A 19,619-nucleotide genomic window follows, 5' to 3' on the forward strand; every position below is an offset into this window, starting at 1 on the left:
AACTCCTGTTGTCAGACCCAAGTGTGTGGCTCTCTTGGACCTGCTGTCAGAATAGAGCCTATGTATTTCATTGACTTAAAAAAAAAAAATCGGCCTAATCTCTTGAACAACAGTTTATGCCTTGGATGCAGAAATGGGACACTGTTCTTTGTGTCTGTTATGCTGCCACAAACTGCCCTTAAAATATGAAGCCTATACAAGCATATGGTATATCAGTAGAGCTTAGTGAAGTAGGATTTGGACAATTACTCCTGTAGTTGACCCAAGTAAACAAAACCCAGAAAGTTATCTACTAAAAACACAGAATACTTCTTAGGTGGAGGTAGAGTGGTTTATAAGAGTATTAGGGCTCTTCCTATTTTGCTTTCAGCTCATTTCCTTCGGTTTTATTTTCATGCTTCAAGTCTTTGCGGCCCATCCTTGCCCTCCTTCTTGATGAATAAGTGTGATGGTCGAAAAGCACATGTCTTGGCTGTTGCAAAGATGTAGCCTTTACTAATTGTGTGATTCAGCTTAGGTGGTTCATATTCCTAGTCTGTAAATGACATCTGCCCCACACCACCATTCCAACTGCCTTCTATGCATTGTGTGGGTCAGATGAGAAAATGAGGTGTGAAGTGTCATTTAACTTCTACAGTGCCCTGCCACGGAACTGGAACTCGCATTCTCACCACGGATGGGTGTTGCAGGGCTCGTGGAATGAATTTTCTCTGTTATAGGACAATAATTGAGAGTTTACCCTCTTTGGCTTCTGTGACCACGAGCTGCTGTGTCTTACACCCCCACCTCCACCCCAGAGGCACACTGGACCTCTGCGTGGCCACTGTTTAGTGTGATATTCTTTTTTCAGTTGAGCTGAAATTTAGCCTTACAACTTCCAAAATAAGTTACACTTCTTGGTTCTAGTTTTACAGAGTTAACATGAAACAATTCAAGTCGGCACATTTCAAGTCATAGAAATTTATAACTGAGAAAGGGGTCTTACAACTCAGCTTCCTGTTTTTGGCAATTCAATTCAATAAATAAGAGCTGGTGCCTATCACGTGGGTGCTGTGCTCAGGCACTCAAGACTCAAGGCAGCTATTGTTTCTCCTCCGATCTCCCATCTCCGGAAGTGGAACCGAGGGCATGCGACCGGAATGGAGATGAATGGGAAGTTTGAACTTTTTAACTCCTTAATGTGCAAAGATCACAGTGGTTTTAATTTCATTTAGGGTACTTGCTGAATAAATGCCTGCGTTTATTAGGTTATAACTCACTTAAATGGCCAAGGAGACTACTGATCTGTAGAAATGAAGATGAGAGAATAATAAATAATAAAGCCATCTATTTCTGATTTTTATAAGCTCCCCTATGTTTGTTAACCAGTAAGTGAAAAACATAATTGCACAGAGAGGAAAGGGAACTGGTGAAATGGCAGCATGAGGATACCCGTGTGTGCGCTCTGCTAGGTCTTCTTGTGGTCACCCCGGCCCCTGGGAGGACCCTGAAGCGTCTTCTCGGAGGTTACAGGCAGGATACATTGTCTTCACCGAGTCACATGTTGATTAACAGAACTTAAAACAAAAACAAGCAAATCAAAAAACCCAGCACTAGGGGTAGAGTTGGATGCCCTGGGTTCTCTTCTTGCCCATGTTGCTAACTGGCAGTGTGATTTGGGGGGAAGTCCGTCTCTACTCTTCAGAATTTCATTTTCCCTCAAATTCAAAATAGGGCTAAATCTGTTTGCCCTGCCTCTATAATATAGTTAATTTCGGGTTAAATGTGATCATGTATATGGACTTGAATCTTCACTTCTTAAAAGCCATGGAACGTTGAGAGACTTCTCTGTGCCTGCTTCTTCATCTCTAAAGTGGGATAATATTAGTACCTACTTGAGCATTTTTGTGAGAAGAGAGTTAATTCCCATCAAGTACATAGAACAGTGCCTGACAGTTAATGCCTAATAACGGTGATTTTTTCTTGTGAACTTCTGAGGGCATCTATGACTTAGTTTATTTTTAGTTTACTGAATTTTTTAAATGACATTTTTAATAAATAAAAGTAACTGTAATACCTATTGACATGTTTTATCTTTCTGATCATTTTGGTGGTTTCACAAGGTAGGACTTTGTTGTCAGAAAAGGTTAATCATGATACTGAGAATTTACTCCCAAATGCCTTTTTTTTATTCAGAGCTTCAGACCAAATCTGTTTATTCTAGGAAGTGCCTTTTACTGGCAGCATGAGTTTGGAAAGCTTTAGGTGGGAATCAGGATATGACCCTGCCTTCTCTATTACTGTTAGAGGTTGGAAATCTTTCTTAACTGTCCAGAACTTTGCATGGTATGTGACAAAAGATTTTTCAAATGTTATCTTTGATTTTGAACTATGTTAATTCAGTGTTTTTGTGACCCATTCAGCTTTGAGAGGTAATGAAATGTTGATCAAGAGCTCCACCACAACAGACCCATTTATAATAATCCTACTGGTTTACTTCACAAAGGCAGTTTTCAGATAAAAATACTGATCATGACTTCCTGTGACTTTCCCTACAGGGGTAAAATTAAATTGTGGGAAATGCTTGGAATTTAACTAGTAATTAATTTATAAAGAACCTTTTAAAAAAAATCATAACTCCCTTAAGCTATTATAACAAAGATCCTTATGAATTCAGAATTCTTTTGTGTATTTATTTTTTATAAAGTGAAACCCAATGACTGTTGTTCAGTATCTTCAAGTTTGTTATTGAACTAAAATGATGTCTTTAGATAGAGGAGCCTTTGAGCCTCAGGTCCAGTTTAGATGAACCCTGATGCTGCTTTTGTTGAACTACTTATTTGGATATAAATATGGATATCTGTGGCCTGATATTACAGACTTTTATTATCAAGATTTGATGATGGGGTATTTGAGAGTTTGTGATTAGAAAATGAGCACATAGGGCAGCCCCCGTGGCGCAGCGGTTTAGCGCCGCCTGCAGCCCAGGGTGTGATCCTGGAGACCCCGGATCGAGTCCCACGTCAGGCTCTCTGTATGGTGCCTACTTCTCCCTCTGCCTGTGTCTCTGCCTCTCTCTCTCTGTCTCTATGAATAAATAAATAAAATCTTAAAAAAAATGTTTAAAAAAAAAAAAAGAAAATGAGCACATAGACTTTTCCTGCTTTTCTGCTTATCAATAGAATTGAGGCTGTCACATATTTTGTTTCATCTCTCTTACCTGGAGTTAAAAATGCCACTTCACTCTTAGTTGTATATTTAATATTTCTTGAACTCTAAACTCCTTATTCCTACATTTTTACTTCTATGCCATGTTATATTACAGTTCTAAATAGCATGATTAGGCTGATCATTTTGAAATGAAGAAATTACTTTTAAACATACAAAAAGCACAAATTAATTTTATCTGCTAGTTGTTTTCCAGAAGTTTTGTGTTAAGGAACATCAGGTTTCTCTCTGGAGAGGTAATGAGTAGATCAGCACATCTAGAGTAGAAGGTGTTTTCAAGGGGCCATGTGGCAGGATGACATGATTGAGATTTGGAAACCCTGGGGCTCTGTGATGCTAGGGAAGTTTCTCTGCTTCTTTCAGCATTAGTTTCTTCAACTGTCAATGGACATGCTGTCTATCTGGAAAGATTATAATCTGATGCCACATTATGCTAATATATAATGTGTTTCCACCAAATAGTAACTGTTATATTTTGTGTTAGAAATTTGTTCCATTTATATTTAATATTTCAAAGGATCATGAATGGTCATTTTGGGATTCTTATTTTGTGAACATATTAATAGGCTTATAATTTTCTAAGATTACCAGAAGGCTTTGGGAACACCAAAAGAAATACTTGATTTCTGAATAAACTAATCATTTAATAAATTCTTATCTCTTGATTCCTATGTTAACTGTGTTAGAGTTGTAATGACCATTTTTCCCTTCCTCCAATCTTGGATATCCTTGTGAGTTTAGCTTTAAAAAAAGTTAACAGAGTAACCAAAAAGGATATAGAGTAAGGCCAGGGTAGTTTCCTCATTCACAATTATATATTTCATTCTTAATTTGTTTCAGGATTATTTGAGCCTTTTAAGACTATTTATAAAGTGCCCTCAAGGACATGTGTTGTGTTTTCAAGTTGGTCTCTTTGTGAGGGGAAAGGAAAGGATGTAATAAGGTGCACGTTGATGGGCTGCACTTCCCCCACTGCTCTCCTCTTTTTTCTGGTTTATCACTGCTTTGAATCCTGTGTTAGTAGATCAGTGTTCCCAAGAATAGGTGGCTATGTTCTAGTGCAAGTTGAACTAACTACATGCTGCCTGGGGGCCAATATTTGAAACATTTTATGTCTATTAATGAGACATAAAAATTATATGCTAAGTCTTCTTCACATTAAAAAAAAAAATCTAAGTTTTTTTTCAATTGGTTTCTCCAGGTGGCATTTTTCTGAGATTGTTCATTGAGACTTCCCAGCATTCCTGCAGATGAAATAGGTAAGTATTGAAATCAGATACCCTTACTATAATAATTCTATGGATACACTTCCCAGGTAGGTAGCAAATTACTTCTTCTTCTTTTTTTTTTTTTTTTTTGCAAATTACTTCTTGAAAGAGGTGCAGTGTTTCAAACTTTTGGACCTTGAATGGTAATACTAGTTTTTGTTATTGTTTTGGGGGTTTTTTGGTTAGAAATACTTCTTGGATGAGCACACACAAATGTTGTCAAAGACCCTGTAAAGGTTCTGTCACCATTTGTAAACAAATTTTATAGCTCTTTTTAATGTGCATAGCTGACTCTATGTTGTCTTTCCTTTTGAGTCTCTGTGGACTGTTTCACCATTTGTTACCATTTTTCTGTGAAAGGGGAAGTAGAAGTAGAGATGACCAATTCAAATTACCCAGTTTTATTACTTGATGACAGCTCAGGTAGAGGAATTGCCTAAATAAAAGTTGCAAACAGTTGACTAATAGGTGATGTATGATGGAGTCTATAGATTCTGATTTATAAAGGTCACTTTTGGAAAATGTTAGTAATAATAATAGGGGTTGAGTAATCTCCTACGGTGTGCAATCAGGAGATCAATTAAATAATTGTTTTGAAAGACTTTGATCCATTTCTGACTCTAAAAAAGCAGACAGTATTCAACTCAATTCTCTAGAAGCCTTGTAAGGAGCTGGAGGGTGTGACTCAGGCTAAGGGGGCCGGTATGTGGATTGATTTGGGACCCACTGGCACTCTCTCCTGGAGGCTCTGCCTTATGCAGTGAGTTCACAGAATGTTTTCACAGACACCATCTCATTTGTGGAAGGGTGATCTTTTTAGATTACAGATTCTGGGGAAGGAAAAATTGTCCTTATATCATGAATTAAACTATTGATTTCTAATATGTTATTAAAGTGTTCTAATAGCTACTACTGCTTGGGTTAGATTAAGCAACTTGGGTTCTTTTCTTTTTCTTTTCTTCTTCTTTTTTTTAATGGGAACTGTAAACACTTGTGAGTTATAAAATTATTTGAGCAAAGGTCCTTCTCATGGGAAAGCCAGGGCTGACCCAGGTTGGGTGGTGTCTTGTGAAGGTTAATCATTGGCACCTTATCAAACTGACAGTCCTTAAATAACTGTTCCATATTTATTTACTGGGAGTAGGTGAAGCTGATTTTCTATTACTAAAGACTATTAATAAAAAACATATATCTTTTCCTGTATGTTGAAAATAAGGGATTTATTACATGTGATTTTTCTGAAGCAGGTGTTCATAAGCCTGTTTAAAATTTGATTAATAGTAACACTCTGCCGTGCATCGCTCAGGTCCAGACTTTCAGATGCCTGTCAGCCAGGGGACGTTGAGGTTGGTAGTGAGGCCTGTTTTCACTCATACAGTTCTATGAGGAGAAATATTCTCAACAGAGCCAGATCTATGCTGGTGAGGAGTGTGTTTATTTCTAATCTCAGGCACTGTCTATTTGAGCGGAAACAGGTCCAATTGCCATTTCGTCCATTATGTAAGGAGTCGCATGTGAACCCGAGTTAACTGGCTCCATATTTCCCATGTATTCCAGTGATGATTTAGTCCCCCTTTGTGGGTTGTCACCCTGGATCACTGCCAGGCTGGCCTGTTTAATCCAGCTCTAGGGAATAGCCAATTCCATTCTGCCAGTGTCTTCAGGAGCTAAGTCATGTTCATCCTTGAAATCCCCCTCTCTGACGATTTAGCCAGATAAAATTCACTTGGTCTTTTTTTTTTTTTTAATTATGAATTCATCCCATAGAAATGCAATAAAACTTGACTTAGTCAGACAGAAGAGTGGCTTTTCTGAAATAACAGTATGTGAATTATGAAGAAATCTGACAACTCACAGCATATCAACTTGTTGAATAGGTTTCTCTTGAACAAAGAGTCATTGCAGTCTAAGGAGAGCCTTATCATCAGGTGGTCCTAGGCTGAGAGTCCATCTCTGCTGGACACTACCTGGGTTGGGATCCCAGGTATGGTGCCAGTTGGCTGTGTGACCTAAGGCATGTTCCTTTGCCTGATGGAACTCCTCTCTCCTTATGTGTGGATACCCCTTCCTCCCAGAGTGCTTTGGAGGATTCAGTGAGGCAAAGATAGCAGTGACAAGTACCTCCTGTGTGTCCTCCTGACATCAGGGCCCTTGGAAGGAGCCCTGGGTTAGGATGGAGGAAGTGCTGTACCAGGTGCCTCCTATGCCTCACTGATAGAGTAGCAAGCTGTAGTACCCGCTCTGTTCAGCCCTGCCTGCTCTGGAGAAATCTTTGAAAAGTGTGAGTTTAGGGTATGTGGTTGGTATTAGGGTATTAGGTATTAGGGGGCTTCTATTGGGCAGGTTTAAAAAAAAATCTAGTCAGACTTTCTGGGCTTGAGTCCCAGCTCTACACCTTATAATTAGGTGTATGACCTTGAACAAGTTATTAACACCCTCCCTGGCTCTCACCTGTCTCACAGGATTGCTGAAGGATTAAATGATGTATTGTGTGTAGAGTGCGGCATATGGAACTAGCACCTAGTGAATCTCAATAAATATGCTCATAAATTCAGCAGGACACAAGAAGGGACGCAGAGGATTTGACTTGAAAAAATATCCATGGTTTTAAAATATCTTGAGTTTGTACTTTGGATTATTGAGCTTTTTATATGATGTTACATTATTTAGATCAGGAAGGATCATCTTTTTCCAGAATGAATGGAGAATGACCTTATTCTGCAATGTGGGACTACCTCATCAGAAGGGTGAGGCATTGGGAGTTGGTCTTCTTTGGTTTTCTATTCATGAATAAATGAATCTTTCCCCATCTGGGGGAATTCTTGCTAGAATTGACCAAATGAGTGAAATGAGAACTCTAGCCTTGCACTGCCCATTGTGGTAGCCACCCTCCCCAGATGGCTGTTGAGCATTTGGATCGTGGCTAGTGTGACTGAGGCACTGAATTTTTAATTTTATTTAATTTTGATTCATTGAAAATTTAGAACTGAATGTCACTTCAGTTATTGGAAAACTTGTAAGCATATTTGAGGCAACTTGGGCAGGCAGATCTATTTTTTCAACTGTACACTTTATATGGTTTAATCAGGTCAAGTATTTCTGATGAAAACTTAGTAGCTGAATTGAGATGTACATTGCAAAGTATACAGCAGATTTTGAAGTTTTAGTGTTAGGAAAAAAGGATGTAAAATACTTTTAATACTTTTTATATATATTGATTATATGTTAAAATTATAATATTTGGGATATATAGAGAAAATTAATTTCCTCCTTTTAAATATTTCTACTAAAAGTTTTATTTTATTTTTATTTTATTTACTTATTTACTTTTTAAAAGATTTTATTTATTTATTCATGAGAGACACAGAGAGAGAGGTAGAGAGATAGGCAGAGGGAGAAGCAGGCTTCCTCTGGGGAGCCTGATGCAGAACTTGATCCCAGTACCCTAGGATCATGACCTGAGCCAAAGGCAGACTCTCAACCACTGAGCCACCCAGGTGCCCCTCTACTAAAATTTTTAAATGCCATACATGGCTCACATAATATTTCCATTAGACAGAGATGCTTTAGAAGATCCCTGAAAGAATAATTTCTTTTTTTTTTTTTTAAGATTTTATTTATTTATTTATTCATGAGAGACACACAGAGAGAGAGAGAGGCAGAGATACAGGCAGAGGGAGAAGCAGGCTCCAGGCAAGAAGCCCGATGTGGGACTCGATCCCTGGACTCCAGGATCACACCCTGGGCCAAAGGCAGATGCCAAACCGCTGAGCCACCCAGGGATCCCCCAAGAATAGGGTAATTCTAATTTATTAAGTAAAACACAGTTTTTTCCAGTCTTTGTGAAGATTATGAAAATGATGTTTTTTCTCCTTTTAAAGTGTTTGTTCACAGTCTGTAGTTTAGAGGAATAAATCTCTATTTTATTTTATTTTATTTTTTAGAGGATATTTTTATTTTATTTTTTTATTTTTATTTTATTTTTTTAGAGGATATTTTTAAATATTCAGAATTGAAAAAAAAAAAAAAAGGCACATAGCTGATGTGCCTGGGCCTTATGTAATATGACCCGAGGCTCAATTTTGATGTCTTTGCCGTAGACCTTTCTCTTCCTTTTTTTTTTTTTTTATTTTTTTTTTAATTTTTATTTATTTATAATAGTCACACAGAGAGAGAGAGAGAGGCAGAGACACAGGCAGAGGGAGAAGCAGGCTCCATGCACCTGGAGCCCGACGTGGGATTCGATCCCGGGTTTTCAGGATCACGCCCTGGGCCAAAGGCAGGCGCCAAACCGCTGCGCCACCCAGGGATCCCCTTTCTCTTCCACTTTCTTCTGAAATGGGCCAAGGGAAACACTCACCACTATCTACCAGAATATGAATCCAAACACTACTTTTCAGCTAAATATTCTGTTTCCTTGATGATTGTTAATTCTGACATTTGATGCAGATACCATTACCCCAGGGTCACATTTTGACATGTCCCAGGAGATCAGTTTAGGAACTGTCATCCAGGGGAACTGGATAACTACCTATAGTGAATTAGTACTCTCTTCTTACTATGGTACCAGTAATACAGAGATATATTCTCAAAGGAATGATGGCTCGCTAGATGCTTAGTTGTCGCCAATGTATGTATGAAACATGAGAAGATAATACAGTTAGGATCATCAGTGTTTTTGTTTCTCATTCATGCCCCACGTGACATTGAAGTATATTCTCAGAAGTGAGGGAAGAGTATTTGACTTGGAATCATGCTGGTCTGGGTTTGAGTCCTGGCTGGCTGATGGTGATGGTGGTGAGTTTTCCTAAGTTCTGATTCTGTCCCTGGGTAGTTGGTGCCAACAAACACCAGCCACTTTCCTTATCAACATTCTTCCATTGTGTGTACTTGATCTGTGACACCACATGCCTTTGATAAATATGGCAAATACATTGCCATCCTTGTACTTTCCCAGACGAAGTAAAGGAATCAGAAAGTTTACTTTCCAATATTGTTCTCTCCAGGAATTGATATTTCTGTATTGAATGCAAGCCATTACCACATTTTCATAAAGAATCTTTAGCCACCAAAAAGTGGCTTTTCTTTGCATGGAGTTTAACTGTTATGACATTGAGGTTTTTAAGTTCCAGGAATAGAGTATAGAATTCATTCCCACCAGTAGTTTGGAAGCCGTTAATAGGGGAGGGTGTAATAATCTTTCTCCTTTACTGAGGGTAAATTGAATTAAATATATAGTATCTGGATAGGAAAACGATAAAATAAAATAAAAATAAGATTGTGGTTTTCAAGACTTTAAAAAAGCAAGTCAAAGTAATTGGATATATTGAAGACTTAAAGTGAAAGCAGTTCTTTTTCTGCTTTGTTACTTACATGTTGACAGCTTGCCTTTTTTCTGATAAGTTTTTGCTAGACCTGTGCCATTTGACAGGAGAGTGCTGAGGATTCTTCTCAGCAGGGACAGAATGAAAAGTTGCTTTCTTTGGTAGACTGAACTTCTGAGGGCTGGTCTGAGTCTTTTATTATATCATCAGTGTCCACTACAATGTCTGATGCACAGTAGGTGCTCAGTGAATATCGGTTGAATGGATGGAAGATAAATGTCTGTGGTTAGACTGTAGAGCTAGTTTTATGGCATCCTCTGAAGAGAACTCTACTTTGGGCACCTTATGGGCAGCACAGCACAGTATCTGTCGTATGCTAAATGCTCACTAAATGTTGGATAGTTGGAGGAGTGAATGTAGGCTTAAGTTTAACTTCCAGTTTATAAGGGAGTTTAGGAGTGTGGCCCATTTATAACTTCCAGTTTATAAGGGAGTTTAGGAGTGTGGCCCATTTATAATTTGGGAAGCCACACAGGCTCTTTTCAGCAGAGGACCAAGGTTAGACATTTGGAAGGCACCACAGCTAGCGGATTGACCAGAGGCTAAGATACCAGGTAGACAGTATTGCTGGCAAGAAACTAGGTGGGTGAAGAGGGTGGCTTTGGAGGGTCAGATGGGCAAGGCTGCAGCTAACCGAATGAAGCACAGTCCCGGTTTAGCTTTGGATGGGAGCTGGGACAGCTCTCTGGATAGGAGTAGTTTTGCCATAAGTAAGCTTCAAGTGTGAGGAATGGGTGTTAAGAGAATTCTCATGTACTGGCCTCAGTTCTTTTGAGAAGTAGAAAAAGTTATCTGTTTGGGAGAGGGTGGGTGAAGTTGAGGGTTCTTATGCTCCCCCATGTGGCAAGGAGCTCTTCTCAGTGCTGATGTGGTGAGAGTATCCATCTTCCTGTGAATTCTGGACCTCTCTGATGAATTATTCCACAGAGAATTCAGGTCCTCCATCTGACGGAACAAGTCCACAAGGATGTTCTGGATCTCATTTCAGTTTTGTTATGATAAAATGCTAAAGTCTGTGCAAAAAAGGCTATGTGTAGCTCCTCCATCAGGTAGATTTGGTTCCAGTTGGGTACTCCTCTTGTTATTCCACCTACACAAAGAAATGCCTCTATCCTTACATCGAAAGCTTTTTTGCCTCCACGATCCACTTTGTAAATTGCTCCTTGAAAGGAAGGTGCTGAACACACCTCATCTGAATGAATATGCATTGGGATGGTGTAGAGGTCTCCCTCGCGGTCACTGTAAGATGACATGTATGCTTTTACACGAAGCTTGTTAACGTAGCTAAGTCAGAGCTGTATCTATCTTGATCATTTCTCGTGTCAAACCATAACCACCAAAGAAGGCAGTGTAGTATAGCTCTCAAGTTCTGAGATCTTGCCCCCATAAACACCCAATCTGCTCTTTGAAATTTCATGCTGACTTTCTAACAAAAGCTGGCTTCTTTTGAATTAAATGTTGATTTAATCTACAATCCCTTCTGGAGTCATTCAAAAGCCAAAATAAAGTTTTTGTAATCTTTTCCCTTTCTGTGCTCTAGTACCGGCGGGAACCACTAGTCATAGAGTGGTCCTGTCTGTCCTTCAAGATGCCAGCCTCCCCAGAACCACCAGCTAGCTGCTCACCACATCTCAGAGGGCTAGGGTGCCAGGCAAGCTGTAAGGATGGGATTGGCCCCCCATCTCTGTACCTTATGTTACCAGCCCAGAACAGCCTGTGAAAAACTCTTAAGAGCTAATTGGCAAGCTCAGATGAACTTAGAAATGTACCTGATTTTGATCCAAATTATTCTATATACGCAGCCAAGTTGTGTTAGGAAATGGGCTCTTCCTGTCATTAACTCACAGCTTAGGTCATCTCTTTCATGTAATGAAGGCAAATATGACTGAGAATTCACTTTAGAAATCTAGTGTGACTAATCTGCAAGAGCTGGTTCCTGTCTTGTTGCCTCATCAACACATTTCTTTTTCCTGCTTCATTCTCTAACTGTGTTCCTAATTCAGTTGAAGTTCAATCCATTTTTCTCCTAATATTCACGGGCTGGTTTTGGACTGGAAGGACACAGCCAGCCTGGCATGCTAGTCAACTGCTTTCATGGGCTTCTCATTCTTAGTCACGCTCAGGGGGGCCAGCTTACTGGCCACTTACACCCTATGGCAGGTACATGTAAGTCTCTCCTTCTGGAAACTGTCAGGCATTTTGGTATAAGGGTAGTTGTAGAGAAGGTCACTTGGGCAAACCTAAAGGAATTCTATTTTTCTTTAGTTGCTGGTATGCTTGCATATTTATGTGATCAGTACACCTCAAAGTATAGGTCGTTCTTTAGCTGCCCAAAGCTCACACCTATTTTTCCCAGTGCCTTAGACACTGGTAGGCTTGTGAAGCTGAGCAACAACTCTTATATACTATTATTGCTGGACTAGAGTTGCCAGAAGATGTTTATGTGTGTTTTCTACCAATCATCAAAATAATCCAGGTTCAAACAAAAAAGTATACACATGCAGGAGAAAAGAAAACCAGTCTCCTTAGGGCCAATCTAGTGTCCACACTCCAAAAAATGTCTCTTTTTTACATACTTTTCTTTACATAATTGAGTGCTTACTTTGTATACAACTTTACAGTTAATTTTTTGTTTTATAGGGTACTATATTCATATCCCCTCTATCATTAGATGTTTCTTGTTAAAGTATTTCACTGGTTGAAAATTATATCTATGATTTTGATAGATATTATGATAAATATGTAAATCATCTTAACCTTCTATTTTTGATATTTGACATTTTAAAAAATCATTGAATATAAACATTGATTGTCCTCTTATAGATATTTGTTCAGTTTTAAAAATATATCCAGGAAAGTTGGGCTCTCACTGGCAGTAAAAGAGAGTGCTTGTTTTAGCACACCATAAGGATCACTAAGGACCCAAATCCTTGCCAGTTTGGGAAGTAAGAATGGCACCTTATTTTAATTCTTGCTGTTTTTATTACTTAATGAAATTGAATGTTTTTCATCAACAGAATAGCCACCCGTATTTTCTTTTTATTTCATTAAGTCCTTTCAGGTGAAATTGTCATTTATTTATGACTGTTGTGATGTTTATAATTTTGACCCATTTTCCTAGAAAGGTTTATTGAGATGCATAATTTTGCACATATTGTATTCTCAGTAATAGTTAATTGTATACAAAATTATCCAGTATTTGAGATGAAAATAGGTGTGGAAGTGCCAAAGAGAATACACTTGGAGGTTCTAATGTGACTTCTTGGTCAGGGCTGTCAGCATCTGCAAAGTCAGCTGTATCCAGTGAGCACCAGACCTTGTGGGCACCCCAGTCATCACCCTGCCTCCTGCCTAGGTACTTCTCCTTCCCCTTTGCCTGTGCAGGGCAGACACGGTATAGCTCACGTTGATAGAATACTCACAATAAACACACACCGTGGCTCAGTGTTCACCGACCCCATGAAGTCATTCATACTTGCTTCTCCCTGGTGTTTCTTCTCAGACTGCTTAGCTGACTTTCCTCTTCTTATCATTGTTTCCAGGGAGTCCTCTTCTCCCTTTTCTCCTTTTCTTCCTTGCATTCTCCAAATTATCTGACTCACCCCATGACTTCAGCTGCCACTCGTGGGCCAGACCTCCTCAGACCGAACCCTTTCTCTAGGCTACAGGCCCAGATAGCCACCCGCTTGTTACAGGTCTTCCCCTGGTGTCCCACTGGGACTCAGAATGCATTGTGCCGCAAAATGAACTCATTCCTTCTCTCTCCCTGGCTCTGTGGCCTCAATTCTGTCTCCTAGCAAAAAGGACTACCGTCCACCTACCAAGCCAGACACCTGAGCAACATCTTGAGACCCCTCTTCACCTCACTGCCCACATCCCAGGGGTAACATGAAGACCTATGAGTTCTCCCTCCTTCATAATGCTTCATCTACATCCCTGTTCTTCCTGCCCTGGTCCAGGCCACACTCCTAGAAGGAATGAATGTGTGTTTTCCCAACTAGATATCATCTTAAAAAAAAAAAATTCAGGTTTCTCTAAAAAAAAATTGGTATTTTGCAGGACATGGTATTTTAATGGGATATTTGTGAATTTTTTGTATGAAGTGAATCCTCATCCATGAATTTGCCTTTTGTAGAAACTTGAATTTTGTACCTACTTGTTTGTTTTAAAACAAAGTATGCCTCGAATAATGTCTAATACATATTAGTCAAACGAGAGCCCCTAGACATTACTTTCTAGCTAAAGGGCTTTTGATTTGAGGGCTTGACATTTTTTCCTTTGGATCTTAATTATTTCCATATTGCAATATGTATTGTTTTTTGTAATATTGGAGTTATCCTTTATTAGCTAGCTTTTCAACTTCACCTCCCAGGGAACTCAGGCAAGAAATACAAATATTTTCATAAGATTCTTTGGGGGAGTAAAATTAATATTTTTGAGAATGAAATATGGTGAATTGTCTCCTAAGGATTGAAAGACTTTATTAAGATAGCAAAGTATCCTTCCCCAGGGGTACGTTTTTCCAGGGCTTATTGGAAATATGGTGCTGGGAAGAATAAAAGGAAATTTAATGCCATGGAAGTTGGAAACAGCCACTGATCCAGTCTGTTTTTAGAACACATATAACACACTAATTCCCAGAGATTTAAGACAGCTCTGTTCACTTCCTGAGGCTGTCCGGCTCATTATGACTGTGACACAGGAAGATTCTTCAGCATGAATATGCCATGACAGTGTTTTATTTACTGTGAATATTCACAATACTTGAGTATAAGGTGTCCCTGTACGTCTGCATTCCCATATTGGTTATCAGGTTGCTTCAGTATTGGGACTTTTCTTAAATTGGCTTCCCCTAGACCCAATCCTGTGACTAGGATTCAAGCACACATAGGTTGTTTGTGAGGTAATCCTGGAGAACATTGGTAAGGGAATAGGTATATGAGCTAGCCAGGAGATGAAAGGCAATAAAGAGATGATTTTGAGCAAGTCCCTGCTGTGGGCACCTGGGCCTGAATCCCTGGTGAATTTTAGGAGGCATCCTTCAGAACCAGCCCATTGGAGGCCCAAGCAAGCTGGGAGAGAGGTCACCTCCACCTCACATCCGTCACTGATTGGTGGCTGCTCTTGAGGCCAGCGTGTAAGGCCTGCTGTCTGCTTGGGTGATGGTCATGGGTGGTTGCTGTAAGTGTGCACCCAAGGGATATGAGACGTATGCATGGGGGCACTGATGATGCCTGCTGAGCGCACTGCTTTAACATTTTTGACTGCGATAGACAAGTTCACTTGGAGACGTCTCAGGGCCTCAGAAACAGAGCACATGCAGAGAGATTGCTAGTAGCGATTCATTTTATCAGTGTCTGATACATATAAAGTGAATTTAAAATACTGAGAATTTGATACCACTAATCCTGAAACGGAGAAGGGAAGATGTAGGGACGATCTCAGAGAGTTTGTCTAGATGTTGACCCTAAATCACACATCGTATCTCAGTAAAAAGCTGGTAAGGCTTCACAGTAACCAAACAACTGGATTGTCAGGGCTTCTTACAGGGCTGAGGTTTCCTCGTTGCTAATCAGCCTATAGAATTATAATAGGCCCACAAGGAAATTACAGTGTTTTTTCCATGCACTCAGATCTGGAAGAAAACAAAAATCTGACGGAAATCTGTGGCCAGCCAAGTCTGAATAGAGCCATCTACATTGCTTTGGGGAATTCCTGGGGAAGGAAAGAAGATGGAATCCAAGCTGTTTAGTGCACCTCAGAAAGAACTCTTCTGTTATTTTCTGATTCCTCTCTGTTACACAACAGTCTTGAGGACACATCTTGAAATGGAAATTATCCTCTAATATCCTATTGGCTGCTCTATTGGTGTCATTTAGGGGATGAGTGGATAAAACCTTGAAGCTGTCGGTATCTCACCATTCAGATCTGTTGTGTGATGGTGGAGCAGCGAAGAGTAGGACGGTGTCCCTGTCCTCAATGAGTTCCCAGTCCAGCCTTGAGAAGACAAGCAGAGAAATTACTGCTTCTGTGATAAACTGATAGTATTGGGGACAGAAGACAGAACAATTAATTCTGACATTTGGGGAGGGCATTCTGGAGCTGTGACATTTGCGTTGGGCCTTAAAGATGACTCAGTTTCCATAAGGCGTGAAGGAAGACCGTGGCATCCCGGTCGGGATGAGTGTGGATGGAGGCAAGGGGACTGGAAGTGCCAAGTGTGGTCAGGGAGCAGTGAATGGTGGTAGGCAGGAGAAGCCAGCTTGTCCACGTCCTCAGGGCCTGGCCACTGCCTTCCCTGTCTCTCCTGTACCGCCAGTAGGCAGATGGCATTTACAGCCGAACCACTTCTGTTCCTTCCAGTTTTCCCAGCAAATATCCTGCCATCGTAGAACTAACTTAGGATGGTGAATGGAGCTTGTACTACCTGCGTGGGGTTCAGAGATCCAGAGATGCAGCCTTTGGCAGTGAAATTAATGTTTTGTGTTTAGCAGCTGGTCAGTGATCCGTATGGCAGAGGGGGGCCTTGTGGATGGGGACAGTGACATGCTTCATGCAGGTGGCCAGCATTACCTGTAAGGTATAGTACTTGTCCCCTCTTTGCCGTGTATTTTCTATCACTCTGACATGCCCAAGTGTCCTATATTTCTGGAAATACCTAGCTATATATAAAAGAATATAGAATTGTTTGTGCTTGTTTTTCCCAGATTTCCTCCCATCTCTGCTCTAGTTGTGTCACGGCATTAGCGTGGTGGTGCTTTTGGCCGTGCCTCAGGGGCACACCTGCTCTTAGAATCCCTCAGTACATGGCTTGAGGAAGAGAACCAAATAGTAAGCCAGCTGCAGGTTTTCTCCCATTTCCCAGCTGAATCTCTCAGTTGTCATTTTTGTCCTTTGTTTCTAACGGAGTAGCTACCTTGGCAGAGTAGCTACCACTCGATGTGGTGCCCACATCCTGGGATCATTTCTCAGGGGAAATCAGGAGCAGGAGCTCCAGCTGACTCCCAGACACATCTCCAGGAACCCTGAAGAAGTTGGCCATTACCATCTCACCAGATCCTTGGACTGACCTCTTGCTGCTTAAATTCAAGATCGCATGTGGTTCATCAACCCTCACAAAGGTTCTCCGGTGGCTGTGCTTTAGAGCTCCTTCAGCCAGTCACCTTGTTTATGTCTTAGACTGACCAGTGTGCTCACGATCCTTTCTCCCTTAGGAATTTCTGCTTCCTCTTTTATCACACATGGAGTGTTTTTTCCCATGGAATTCCCCCATTTGTCTGTAGACTCTCTTTATCCCACCCTTTGAAACTGCATTCAGGCTTCCAGGAGATGTTTCCCTGATGATTTCACAGCATAAGACAAAGACTTACAAGTTTTTGATGCCAAAGAAAGAAATAGTGAGATATCTTGAGTCCGATTTAGTAAATTGACCCCTGACAGCTGTGTGTCTTTGGGTGGATCACTGTCCTTTAGTGAATGTATGTAAGAATAATCAACTCAAGAAACCTCTAGCAGCCAGATGCATAGATTCTTCTCTCTACCCCTTGTCAGTAACTCTCCTACAGACAAGAAAATATGAAGGAAAGTAGGGTATCTTTTTCCGTTTTGTGTTTAGCCTCCAGCGTTGCAGTGTGCCTTTCCTGTTCACTATCCTCCAGGTGCAGAGAGGTGGTTCTTGAGGAGACTGCCTTTGTTCCTGGTCTTGTGAGTGCATGTGTCTCAATGGTCGTGATTTGACCTGGCCCAGCCCACTGGATCTTTACTTACTGTTGGACCGTTGTGGTCTCATAACCAGAGCACTAGACCAACTTTTCCTGTACCCTTGCTACTGAAAGCTGCCGATGGAAAACCTGGTTTTGAGACGGATGAGCTTTTCCTTTCTGATGGAGCAGAAAATTATAGGGAGGGTATGGATTTATGGGAAGGTATAGGTTGGTGACTAATAGGCAAGTAAGAAGTAGAGGGAGTTCTTCATCAGCTTCGGTGGAAGACTAGCCTTTGGCCTCTGCTCTACTATTGACTGTGCTATTTTCACTGAATTTCCAATTTATTTAGTCAGAGTAAATGTTCATGTTCATTCTGTAGGAAACAATACTAATGTCAATGCTCAAAAATATTATATCTGAAGAAAAAAACCTCCAAACCTTTGTGTATATAACTTTTAAGGAAGTTTCCTAGGGCTAATCAAGATGCTTCTGAGTGAAAGTTTATTCATGTCTAGTGACCTGAGAGACAACTGTGGTGATTTTTAGTTTTATAACCCCACCTCAGGACTCACAGTAGTGGTGCCACTTCCACATATTAGAAGTTGTTCTGGAAACATATGTGACATTTCTGGGATGTTGCATAGATCATTAAAATGAAAGCATGCAACACTAGACCTATTCCCCAAATTTAGGATTCGTGACCAAGCTTTCCAAAATAGTGTTACAGCAAAGTAGTCTTTTTTTGGTTTCTATAAACTTATTTGTTCATTGTTAAGCAGAATTTATTTTTATTGTGGGACTTTTCAGAGACCTTAATGTGTACAGTGGCTTTTCAAGGGTTGGGATGTAGGATTCAGCATGTGATCCGGGACCCCGTTGGTCGAAGAGCACCTGTGATCATTGTCCAGACCTCATGTCACTCCGACACACTGGGGAGATGCTGACGTGTGGTAGGTTTGAAGCCATCACAAATCATTTTTTGCTCTTCTCATCCAGGACTGTAGCCTTATTTCCCTACCTCTAGAGACCGGGCTGGCCTTCTCTCACTTGGAGTGATAGGTGCAGCACAAGTATTGTGTGAGTTCTAGAGCCTAGACCTTGAGAGGCCTGGCAGCTCCTGTTTTTGCCCTGTTGGGACTCTGCCTTGAGACTTCCGTGAAAGGAAGCCAGTCCAGCCTACAGGAGGATGAGAGCCTCCTCCATGGAGGAGAGCCACAGGGCCCCATCAGTGACAGCATTAACTGCCAGATGTGTGAATGAAACCATAGTGGGCCTTCCAGCATAGCTGACCCAGCTGAGAGCAGTGCGTCCAAGAGCTAGGGCAGAACCAGTAGAGGAACTGCCCAGACGACACATGGTATCATGAGAAATAATAAATCGTTCTTTTAAGCCACTAAATTTTTTTTAAAAGATTTTATTTATTTATTCATGAGACACAGAGAGAGAGGCAGAGACACAGGCAGAGGGAGAAGCAGGCTCCCTGCAGGGAGCCCCATGTGAGACTTGATCCCAGGACCCCGGGATCATGCCTTGAGCCAAGGGCAGACATCAACTGCTGAGCCACCCAGGCATCCCTAAGCCACTAAATTTTGAGGAGCTTTGTTACACAGCGGTAGTTAACAGGGACACTGACTTAACAGTAGCACCCAGTTAAAAACTGGAGACAAAAAAATATGGCTGTTTATCTAATCAGATACTTTCTATGAGGCTTTTCTGGCTTAAAATGAAATTTCTGCACAGGGATTTTCTAGAAACCTGAGTCATGTGAAAAAATGTCAAGAAAAAATGTGTTTGGCATATGATTAACAGCACCAGAAAACAGCACCCAGTCCCAGTGTGAGCGAGCCAGCACGGGTGGTGCTAATGCTGCCCCGGTAAGAAGGGGAAAGGGACTGATGGAGAAGTTGTAGCACTGCTGTCGGCGACGTGTTCCCAGGGCCTGTCTGACAGCTATCTCTGAGGTGACCAGGGTCACTTAGGGCTCATTCTTTCAGCCTAATAATTAGATTCAAGAGACACGGCTTTGGATGCGGCCCATCTGCTCCACTCGCTGG

At 40.8% G+C, this 19,619-nt stretch overlaps 1 protein-coding gene across 1 annotated transcript in view; it reads left to right on the forward strand.

The window, feature by feature from the left end:
- The window catches only part of LHFPL2 (LHFPL tetraspan subfamily member 2), a 152,771-nt gene that overhangs the window by 70,180 nt on the left and 62,972 nt on the right, over positions 1-19,619 (forward strand). The window contains exon 3 of the mRNA XM_077867201.1: positions 4,409-4,466. The gene's annotated coding sequence lies outside the window, so the exon portion shown is untranslated. The remainder of the gene's footprint in view (positions 1-4,408; positions 4,467-19,619) is intronic.

The sequence above is a fragment of the Canis aureus genome, chromosome 2 (assembly GCF_053574225.1).
Source record: "Canis aureus isolate CA01 chromosome 2, VMU_Caureus_v.1.0, whole genome shotgun sequence".
Lineage (NCBI taxonomy): Eukaryota > Metazoa > Chordata > Mammalia > Carnivora > Canidae > Canis > Canis aureus.